The sequence below is a fragment of the Macrobrachium nipponense genome, chromosome 32 (genome assembly GCF_015104395.2).
Source record: "Macrobrachium nipponense isolate FS-2020 chromosome 32, ASM1510439v2, whole genome shotgun sequence".
NCBI lineage: Eukaryota > Metazoa > Arthropoda > Malacostraca > Decapoda > Palaemonidae > Macrobrachium > Macrobrachium nipponense.
Genome location: NC_061094.1, coordinates 26,829,918 through 26,841,190, shown reverse-complemented (window position 1 = coordinate 26,841,190; position 11,273 = coordinate 26,829,918).

Genomic DNA, 11,273 nt, shown 5'->3' with positions numbered 1-11,273 from the left:
ATTTCTTGATACTTCAAATCAAGATGTAGTTCTGTCCACGATCACAAAATAAATTTTTAATGTCAAAATCTCCGATTCTAATAAATATTTGCTTGCATGAAAAGTACTTGGAGAAGACCATACCGCCACAAAGGCAGTCGGCAACAAACAAACTAACTTGTACTAGAGCGCACAGCTTTCATTCACAAGAATATACTATATGCTATGCCGGAAAAAAATGTTTAATTTCTGTCTTCAAAGATGTTAGAACTTCTTAGTCAAATAGTTTATGGCTGAAATTGCTAACCTACCCGGCGCTGCCCGGGAAAACTGTGAATGTCAGGGTACAGGTAAACTGAGGGAAGAGGAGTGGGGAGAGGGAGGGGGAGGAAGGGAAGGGAAGGGAGAAAGGAGAAGAAAAGGGGAAGGGGGATGGAAAAAGAAGGGAAGAGGGATGGGGGTGGTGGAAGGGGAGAGGGATGGGAGGGTGAGGGGAAGATGGAGGGGGAGGGAAGGGGAAATAACATTTCTATTAGAAGAGAAAAATCATCTCCGCTGAACATCAGCTTGTCTCCCTTTCAACAATAGTCAGACCTTTCATTGATTGTGTGAAATAAACTGCACAGCAAAGCGGAGGAGAATCTGCACGAATCTGTCTTCAGCAAACTGCACGAATTCAGTGGATTCTGTATACATGAATGTACTGCTAACTCACTACTGTAATATACTGCAGAAACTCCCCCTCCCTTTTCTCCTGTAGCCTTTTCCTGGCAGTTTCTATTAATATACAATATATATAATATATATATATATATATATATAATATATATATATATATATATATATATATATATACAGTAATACCTTTTGGGTTACGAACCGATTAGTATACGAATTTTTTAACTTACGAAGTGACGCCCTCATTCTGGAATACAAAATTTCACTTGGAATACGATGCGCGAACTTCCATCAATGGAGGGCCGCCTGCTTTTGTTTACATCGACATCGGATGAGCCGTGGGATCTGCGAACGCATTTTTTTTCCACCCCCAAAAACTTAACGCCTGCGTTTGTTTTACATCGGACATCGGGTGAGCGTGGGATCTGCGAACGCATTTTTTCGGCCAAAACTTAACGAGGGTCACGTGACTTCCTCCAACGCATCCCTTGACCCTTTTTAAACCATAACTCTTTCACTATCTCGCTGGCGGTAAGATTGAACGCATCTGTCCGTGATACGCTCTCAAATTTGCTTAGTGATTTTGCGCACGTGTTGTGTTTCCGTGATAGTTGCTTATACATTACTATTACCCAATACTTAAAGACAATGGGCCTCCCAAAGATGACAAAGGCAAGCAGCAAGAAGGAAAGCATAAGAAAGAAGGAGATGATTACAGTCGAAATGAAGAAGGAAATTATCCAAATGCATGATAAAGGCGAGCGCGTGAAAAGACATTGCAGCATTCTTCAAGTGGTCGCAATCAACGATCTGCACTATTTTGAAGAAAAAGGAAGAAATTAAAGCCAGTAAAGCATCAAAAGGTGTCACAGTATTGACAAAACAACGGCCTTATATTCTCGACGATGTAGAAAATTTGCTCATGGTTTGGATAAACGAGAAGCAGCTGGCAGGAGATTCCGTAAGTGAGAGCATCATTTGCGAAAAGGCTCGTAAGTGCAACAAATTTGTTTATCGATAATGGGGTGGGTCATTTCTATAAAATTTTAAAGAACAGGCAAAAGCAAGCCTCCATAGAAAAATATTTTTTCAAAATTGTGAAAGCGTAAGCGTAAAATTAGTGATGGTAGTGAACGGTGCTCTCTAGAGAAAGAACCAGAAAGTCTTCCAGAAGTGTTCACGGAGGGAGATTTCCCCCCCAAGCCCTAACCCTCTCCTCCTCACCCTTCCTTCCCTCCTCCCGTCTCCGTCAAGCCGGCAGCCACACTCGCCAAAGGTAAAGTTCAGGTTTTACTGTGCATGCATATTAAATCTAGTGTTTATATTTAATTTCATTCTTCAATTTTATAATTTTATGTAATTCCTACACGAATTTTCAACCTTAGTGAACAAAAATAAATGGAAAAAATATGAATTGAAATGGTCATTCATGGTCGGGTGGAACGCATTATTTACTTTTTATAACATTCTTATGGGAAAATCCATTTAGGTTACGAATTTTTTAGGTTACGAAGCAGGTTCTGGAACGGATTAAATTCGTAACCCAAGGTATTACTGTAGATAATATATATATATACATATATATATATATATGTATATATATATATATATATATATATATATATATACAAATACGTATATATGCGTATACGAGACTTAACCCTTAAACGCCGACCCTCTGGACGTATTTCACGTCGACATTTTTGTCTCTCGGGTGCCAACTGGACATATTTTACGTCTACACACAAACGTTTTTTTTAAAATTCGCGGAAAAATACTTATAGGCCTACCAGCCTAAAACTTTTGAATCACGCGCCTTGGGGGATGCTGGGAGTTCACGGATCAAGGCCTTGTTTTGTTTTGAAGCGTGACCCAAGTGCGCATGCGCGATATCCCTTCTTCTCGCTCCAGCCAGCATCAGTAGTGCATCATCCGAGAGCGATCTTTCGTCAGAAGCGTGTTTTTCTGGACTTGTGCGAGACTTAGAGCATTTGTGTTGCTACAGGACATTCCTAGATATGTCTCAACGACGTGTGGACCGCGAAAGGCGCGTTTTACCCGTCAGAAGGGATCGTGTAAGGCGAGTTTTGGACCTGGATGCTGGCGAGGGGCCAAGCACCCAGCATGACCCCGCGCCTCAAGGCCGTTCTGTGCGGCCACGAATGGCTCAAAGTGTTTTAGGAACACAGCGTATGCCTTTGATTACCCCTAGGAAGCATGTGGGCGTCCTTAGGGGCATTCGTAAGCATTTGGAGGCCTCCAACCAAGGGACATAGATGAATATCTATCGGAGCTTGATCGGGAACATGTCGCAAGTCCTCATTTTGATTTTGATGGCGGATGGTCATCGAGTAATGAGGACATCAGTCCCGATGAAAGTGAGGATGAATATATGCCCCCAATGTCTGTTCGAGGCTCACATCCCGAAAGTGAGCTCGAATTCAGTGGCTTCAGTGCTTACGAGGCGGAATCTGAGGAGGGGGAGGATGGGGATACGGGGTCAAGTTTTATCGCACAGGACGATACAGAAAGTGAAGGCCTAAGTGAGGGTGATGGGCCAACGGGGGAAGGTTGGCTCGTCGCGCCAGCCAAGGTGAAGATCGGTCGTCGGAGAGTGACGAGGGGTGGACGGAGGACCCCACCCCTCCTAACATGCACCCCTTCACGGCAACCCCTGGGATCACCGTACCAGTACCCCTGACTGTTTTGGGGTTCATCCAGCTTTTCCTGACGCGGGAATTGCTGGAATACCTGGTACACGAGACGGTGGGCTACGCTCGGTATTGCCAGTATGAGCTGAGGACGACCTTGTCGTATTACTGGCGGGGTTGCAACCTCATTGACATGGCGCATATTTTGGGGCTGCACATTTATTTTGGTATGACACCTGCTTCCGACGTCAGGCAATATTGGAGGAGAAATTATTTTTTATGTATGCCTAATGTGCCTGGTGTTATGTCCCGTGATAATTTCCTGGCGTTGGACAGGTACTTCAACGCCTTCAACCGAAGGCCATACCCCGGAATAACAGTGATCGCCTCATTTTATTAGTGCGCCCCAGTGTTGGATTATATCCGTGATCGGTGTAGTAATCTCGTGATTCCTGGAAAGAACTGTCTTTGGATGGACGAGGGGATGATGCCTTACAAAGGACGTCTTAGTATAAAAAGTATAACCCCAAGAAGCCGAAGAAATATGGTGTGAAATTCTGTTCTTATTACCGAGGCCAACAGTGATACGTTGTGGACTTTTCAGTGTATACCGGGGTCTTCTCCACGCTGCGTGACATGTATTCAATCTTGTGGGAACGTTTCCGTAACCAGGGATATCACTGTTTATGGATAATTATTATAACTCGTATCCCTGGCAGGCCAACTGTATGAAGCAGGTGTTCACGTCAGTGGTACCCTTCGGTTGGTGCGTGGGGCCCCGAATGTCCTCAAGAGGTTCGCTAGTCATCCGCAACACCTGGCAAGAGGAGAGACAGAGTGGCGGCGGAAGGGCGCTGTCTTCGTCATCTGTTGGAAGGGTGTCCGACTCGTCCCCATGATTACAACGAGTCATGAACCCATCCAAGAAGAGATCGTACAGTGGAAGAAGACACGTCGACAGGGCCGAGTTGTGTTTGAGGAGTTTCGTATCGAGCGGCCTAACCGTCATTGGGCACTACAACAGCACATGGGAGGAGTTGATCTCTTTGATTAGCTCATCCAGTATTATCCCTTCGCCAGGAGAACCAGAAGGTGGACAGAAGCTCCTCAAATACATCCTTTCAGTTGGCCCTCCAAAATGCCTACATACTGTACTGTGGGTAACCCCCGCGGTGACAATCTTCAATCTCCGAGGTTGACCCCACATACAGTTCCTAGAGGTAGCCGGGAATGCCCTCATCAACTTCGATCCCGATGAGTGGCCTTCCAAAACTGACCCCCCTACCCCGAGCTGCAGATCTGCCCCTAGAGGAAAGGGCAGATAGGAGGGCAAACTTCGCTCGACCTGCCGCCGCCCCTGCTGACGACGCCCCTGCTGCGCCGCCGCCCCTGCTGACGACGCCCCTGCTGCCGCCGCCCCTGCTGACGACGCCCCTGCTGCCGCCGCCCCTGCTGACGACGCCCCTCTTGCTGCCCGCGCCCCTGTTGACGACGCCCCTGCTGACGACGCCCCCTCTTGCTGCCGGCCGCCCCTGTTGGACGATGCCCCTGCTGACGACGCACCCCTCTTGCTGCCGGCCCGCCATCACCGCTCGTCGGGTAGTGGACCCTGTTGTGTCGGCTGCAGCCAGATGAATCACTACTGGAGGCCTTACAAGGGCGAAGGCAGAAACGGTGCCGGGTGTGCCATATGAATGCAGAAGAGAGACACACCGTTCTTCTGTCGTCTCTGCAAAGTTGCTCTTTGCAGGATAGGGGAGTGTGACCGAAAGTACCACACTAAGGTCATGTATTGGAGCGCGCCCCCTAAACCGACAGCGGAGGGCGCACGGGGCCGCCGGGTCCATCAGCAGTAAGGGCGCGCGTCTCCCTCCTCCACCTGTTACCTCGTCATGTCGAGTGGAAAAAAAATGCAAGACTCTTCAATGGAGGAGGGAGAAAACAAGAATAGAACGAAAGAGTCAGGATTACGAGTGAGTATTCTGCATTTATTTTTTTTATATTTTTATTTTTATTTATTCAATTTTTTTTTTTATCATATCCGTATCTATGCATGATAAATGATAATAAGACATTACATTGTATGCGAAAGAGAAGTGTCACCTGCATCCTTCCTTTTATTTATGTATTGGTACCAGAATCGAAGAATGTAATATATATAGTTTTACGTATATATATATGGATATAATATATATATAAGATAATAGTATATATATATATATATATAATATATATATATAAAATATGGGTTTTTTTTTTTTTTGGGTGGGAAGCAAATTACTTTACAGTCTAGTGTAATATTCAATCATTTACCTTCACTTTAAAATAAATTGCAAGTCTCTAGAACAATATCTCGATTTATGGTGAATATTTGAAAAAAATATTTTTATTCCCTCCGCGCGCCGATTCTCGGCCGAAAATCTCCGAAACTCGTAGGTCACATTCTCATAATATTTGTGCCTTTTCATATTACGCTTTTTTTTAGAGATTTATATATATGGAAATGTGCGCAAAAACATGCACAATATAACAAAAAATATTGGAAGGTTGTAGCATTTCTCATTTTTGAAATATTTGCATATAAAGTACGATAAGTACGAAAAAACTACGATCGGGCGACTTTGACTCAACCGAAAAGGTCAAAAAACGCATTTGTAACATAAAAATCTTACGGTCTAGTAATATTTAATCATTTATCTTAATTTTAAAACAAATTGCAAGTCTCTAGAACAATATCTCGATTTATGGTGAATTTTTGAAATAAATATTTTTTTTTTCCCTCCGCGCGCCGATTCTCGGCCGCAAAATCTCCGAAACGCGTAGGTCACATTCTCCTAATATTTGTGCCTTTTCATATTTAGGATTTTTTTTAGAGTTTTTATATATGGAAATGTGCGTAAGACATGCACAATATAACAAAAAATAGTGGAAGGTTGTAGCATTTCTCATTTTTAAAATATTTTGCATATAAAGTACGATAAGTAACGAAAAAAACTACGATCGGTCAACTTTGACTCAACCGAAAAGGTCAAAATACGCATTTTGTAACATAAAATCTTACAATTCTAGTAATAAATTAAATCATTTATCTTCACTTTTAAAACAAATTGCAAATCTCTAGAACAATATCTCGATTTATGGTGAATTTTTTGAAAAAAATATTTTTTTTTCCCTCCGCGCGCCGATTCTCGGCCGAAAAATCTCCGAAAACGCGTAGGTCACATTCTCCTAATATTTGTGCCTTTTCAATATTACGCTTATTATTTAGAGTTTTATATATGGAAATGTGGCAGCAGAACATGCACAATATAACAAAAAATATTTGGAAGGTTTGTAGCATTTCTCATTTTTAAAATATTTGCATATAAAAGTACGATAAGTACGAAAAAAACTACGATCGGTCAACTTTGACTCAACCGAAATGGTCGAAAAACGCATTTAACATTAAAAATCTTACAGTCTAGGTAATATTCAAATCATATATCTTAACTTTAAAACAAATTGCAAGTCTCTAAGAAACAATATCTCGATTTATGGTGAATATTTGAAAAAAATATTTTTTTTTCCGTCCGCGCGCCGATTCTTGGCAGCGAATCTCCGAAACGCGTAGGTCAACAATTCTCCTAATATTTGTGCCTTTTCATATTACGTTTTTTTCAGAGTTTTATATATGAAAATGTGCGCAAAAACATGCACAATAATAACAAAAAAAATAATTGGAAGGTTGTAATGCCAAATTTCTTCATTTGTTTTTGAAATATTTGCATAATTAAAGTACGATACAAATAGGAAAAAAAACTACGATTTTGGATTACTTTGACTTCAATCCGAAAATGGTTCGGAAAAAAACGCTAATTTTGCAACATATAAAAATCTTTAACGGTATAGTAATATTCCAAGTCAATTTATCTTTCACTTTAAAAACAAATTGCAAGTCTCCTAGAACAATATCTCGATTTATGGTGAATATTTGAAAAAATTATTTTTATTCCGTCGCGCGCCGATTCTCGGCCGAAAATCTCCGAAACGCGTAGGTCACATTCTCCTAATATTTGTGCCTTTTCATATTACGCTTTTTTTAGAGTTTTATATATGAAAATGTGCGCAAAAAATGCACAATATAACAAAAATTATTGGAAGATTGTAGCATTTCTCATTTTTTTTATATTTGCATATAAAAAAATTTTAAACAAAAATTCGACATTCGGTCAACTTTAACTCGTCCGAAATGGTCGAAAACTGCATTTGTAAGCTAAAACTCTTACAGTATCGTAATATTCCATTATTTACCTTCATTTTGAAACAAATTTCAAGTCTCTATAACAATATTTCGATTTATGGTGAATTTTTAAAAATATTTTTTTACGTCCGCGCACTAACGAATTCATTGCATCATTTTGTGATAATATTTTCTCTGTGTTGCTTTTATCGTTTTTACAATGTGTTATATACCAAAATGATCGCAATTTAGTGCACATTACAACGAAAAAAAGTAACTTGTTACCTCTAACCGTTTTGCGCACAGCGCGATTTGAATACAATTATATATGAAATTTCGTTTTTGCGCTATCATATATCGCATTATTTATATATCATAATGATAATTTTTTTCATTTCTGATGGTTGCATACTAAACTTCAAGCAATGACAAAAAAAGGAGCCAAAAATTAACTCTTAATCTTGAAAAACTAAGCGCGCTGTGACTTTTTTGAAAAAAATATTTTTTTCTGCTTCCGGCGCTCACTCTCAAACCCCTCCGGCATACGGGAGTCATTTTTTATTTACCGTTCCGGCGTAAGAGGGTTAATATCTTCACAATATACGTATATATATATATATATATATATATATATATATATATATATATATATAATATAATATAATATAATAATAATATATTACACACACAAATACGTATATGTGCGTATGTATACATGACTCAATATATCTATACAATATACGTATACTATATATAAGCACACACATAAAGATTCCATATTTCGACTCATGTAATTCAAAACTTCGTTTTTCCTTTATTTAGTTTTCCGAAAAAAGCAAAATATTCTCGTTTTCATAACAACAATTTCTGCCATAAAGTACTTCATTCAAAATAAGTTATAGGTTCTGTGCGGTGAAATACACAAGCACAGTTAGTGTTTTAAACCAGAAAGTTTACTCTGAGGAGGATGGGTTTGCATAGTTTCCACGCCATATATCACACGCACAATGCACATGTGCACATTTTGGTATAAAAAGGAAAAAAGGACCTATTTTATTCACGTAGTACCACTGGAATTCTCGTAAGTAATTCATAAAAAAAATGAAAAAAGAGGCAGGATTCTCTGACGATCGACTAGACAAGAGTCCCACGAAAACCCCAACCAAAAAACTCAAGTCTTAAACCGCTCTTTTACCCCATCCCAGGAGAAGAGTTAATTACAAGCTTAAGGGTCAACCGGACATACCCTATTAATTCACCGGTGGCAGCCTAACCTGCAGGAAACTGCTCTTGCACAAACATTTTCAGTCGAGTGGTAAACAGGACATCCCGACTACGAGGGTAAGAAACCAAAGCATCTTTAATGCGTTCTATTGATCAGATCTGGCGGCTCTAGAATTGTTATTTCTGCTTTGTACATCATTGAATATGGCATTTGTCTTGAATGTGAGCGAATGTAAATTTTGCAACTCTCAACAGTCATGCAAAACGAGTCAATACAAAAGTAATTATCATTCCAGGATTAATTAAATAAGTGCAATTAAGTATATCTGACATACAACGGCGCCAATAAACAAATTTTCGTGGCAACAAAGAAAAGCATGGACAAACCGGGTTGTGTTCAAAACTTAACAACTAGGACTTAATGAATTTAAGGCTACAACCAAAAATTAAAGTCAAAGTAAAAAGCCACAATCCTTCGAAAATTGCCCCAGGTGATCGATAACTCTACATCAAGATAAACTTGACATGTGATGTATATTTTACGCAATAAGCTTTGCCATGTATCACTGGGGACGGCAGGTCATTTGTAAATGAATGGATGGTGACGTCAATTCAAACCAGGCGGCAGAATTCGTGCGAGTGGCTTCTGTTTGAAGAAACCGCCCAGTTTGGCCCCTGAGCCTCAAAAAAGGAAGATATCGAACGAGTGACAAGGGAATGAGCTCAGCGAATGAAAGACTTGATTTGTGGCATTATAAATATGTCAGACAACTTATCACACATTAAACGTTGTAATTAAAAGCTTCAAGTCGCCGAACGTTTAAGGAATTAGCTCAAAGGAATGCAAGACCGCAGTTGTGGTAAAAAAGTTGAATGCGCCATCTCTTCGTTCTAAGACCTTGTCTCTTATTTTTCGAGGTCTTCGGAGAAATCTGAGAAGCATACTGACTTAGATTCCTGGTTCGCTTCGAATGATTACTCATGGCAATTTACATTTTACATTTCATCGAGTGAAAAGATTTAAGACCGTCGAACGCTCGGGCAAAATCTTGGAGAAGCAAAAACAAACATATTTCGATTTCAATACTCCCCCACACACAGTCAATCTAGGACAACCTCAAAAAATGAAATGTTTTTGTGGATATGTCTTCTTCAAAAGACCTAGAACTCATGAAAAATGTAGGCTATACAAAAGAAAAATATTAAGGTCTTCGTTACTGTAGAATAAAATACAGGAAAGACGAAGGGGAAAATTTACTCATCATTATTAAATGTTAGTTCGAGACCAGATAACGACCCAATACGATTTCTTAAACGAACAGCTGTGAAACTATGATAAACTAAAGTAAGCAATCAGTTTCCAGACTTGTGCAAATACAGTGTGTGAAGGATATTCTAGTCACAGAGACACCTGACGTGATTCCTTTTTAAAATGCTCTTATACATATCCAATGATATCTATTTCAAGGTAAAGCGCTTTTGCCAAAGCATCACTTAAACCTGAATGTGATTTGCAAATGCCGAAAAGTTATTCTGGTTTAACCAAGATGCAGAATTTCATAAAATCACCCGTTTGATGAAACCGACAACTTGCGTTTTTAGAGCAACGAATGTGCAATTGCCTTCTTCAACTTAGTGGCTTTCAGTGATGTCGAGTTAGGAATAACCTAAGTCATTTTCGAAAATCATGGCCCCTTAGGTTTATCTTGCAATATCAGAGGTCCAATGTCAAAATTATACATTAATCATCGAACCAACACACTGGTTACCATGAAAGTGGTAAGATTTTTTAGATGAAATCTGAGGAGGTTGCATATATGATTTTTTTTTTTTATTTAAAGAAGAACCAAACCTTTCAATTTCTGTGCATCTTCAAACTATTTTCGGCATCATCACAAAGTCATAAACTTCCAAGAACATTTCCAACTCACAATGCTTCCCTCCAACTTGTAACTCTGTAAAAGTACGTTACTGATATCTTGGACTGTGTAGTAGCTGGAGGCATTTTTCCTCTTTATTGAACTTATATTTGCTCTTACAACCGACTCTTGAAGAGCAAAACAAATGCTCAAAGTTCAGTATTACGTAGCTTTCTTTTAGTAAATTATTCCAATGCGCAGAGAATCGACACAACCCTGAAATAACAAAGCAAAGCCAGGTTATATTCCACTCCGGAATATAACTTCTGCTCTGGAATATAAACGTTCATTCCAGGAATATAACTTCCATTCCGGAATATAACTTCCATCCCCGAATATAGGTTTATTCCGGATAACTTTCCATCCGGAATATAACTTCCACTCCAGAAATAACTTCCATCCCCCAAATATAGTTAATTCCACTCTGGAATATATTCCATCCCCGAATATAGTTTATTCCGGAAATATAACGGTTCCACTCCAGAATATAACTTTCCATCCCCAAATATAGTTAATTCCACTCTGGAATATAACTTCCATCCCGAAATCCCAAGTTCATCCCAGAATATAACCCCTTGCCGCTCTGGAATATAACTTCCATCC